The 859-nt window shown below is 53.0% G+C and overlaps 1 non-coding gene across 1 annotated transcript; it reads left to right on the top strand.

Annotated features, from left to right (window-relative positions):
- Positions 1–435: 435 nt before the first annotated feature.
- Positions 436–542, top strand: LOC111823415. The gene has a single exon (XR_002826424.1). It is a non-coding gene; the product is annotated as a U6 spliceosomal RNA (small nuclear RNA).
- The last annotated feature ends 317 nt before the right edge of the window (positions 543–859 follow it).

Raw genomic sequence — 859 nt, 5'->3', positions numbered from 1 at the left:
CTCTACCCTGCCAATACCCTTGTGTCTGAGTCTTCATCCGTGAGGCGGATCTTGACGTTCCCCAAGCGGTGCCGCGCAGCCTTCTTCCTGAGAGAAGCCTTGTGGAGAGCGTTGGTTTTCACAAGGAAGCGGGTGTGCTGTGTCTTGTGCTCCTTATTTTGGTTTTTCTTTACCCCACTTAACGCAGTGCCTTGGAGAACATTCCATGCCAGGACACTCAGATCGACTCGCTCACTCAAAGGCAGCGTGGGCTCCTGTGCGTGGCTCTCCACCCGTGCACACCTCCTCCTCTCGGGTGGGCGTGGAGGTTACGTTGAGCATCTCGCCATGAAGAACAATATCAGGACTTGTATTTTGTGAGGGTGCATATCTTTTGTGCATTTGCGTGGAAACATCTGAAAAATACACTCTTACTAGTAAGAACAGGACACACATGTGCTCGCTTCGGCAGCACACACACTAAAACTGGAAGGATACAGAGAAGATTGGCATGGCCCCTGCGCAAGGCTGACACACAAGTCCGTGAAGCGTTCCATATTAAAAAAAAAAAAAAAGAGTAGGACGCACATGTTCCATTTTAACAGCTGTGGACCGTCCCTCCCGCCCCCCGGGAGTCTAAGAGTCTAAACCTTCTTCCTTTGGAATCCTGCCCTGGGCGCCCTCTAACGCCCAGGCTGGGCGGGAGTCTGTCCTGAGGCTCCTGGACTAGCAGCGTGGACTGCACAGCCCCCTAAGGCCAGGACTGAGCTGTGGGGGCCTCTCGACATGCAGGGGCAGCGTGTTGAAGGGTGAGAAAGGGACAGAATTGCAGACATCGATGACAGTGCTTTATCTTTCCAAAGGGATTCGCATGGCATTT

The sequence above is a fragment of the Myotis lucifugus genome, unplaced genomic scaffold (genome assembly GCF_000147115.1).
Source record: "Myotis lucifugus unplaced genomic scaffold, Myoluc2.0 scaffold_483, whole genome shotgun sequence".
NCBI classification, from domain to species: domain Eukaryota; kingdom Metazoa; phylum Chordata; class Mammalia; order Chiroptera; family Vespertilionidae; genus Myotis; species Myotis lucifugus.
This window is presented reverse-complemented; position numbering and strand designations above follow the sequence as displayed.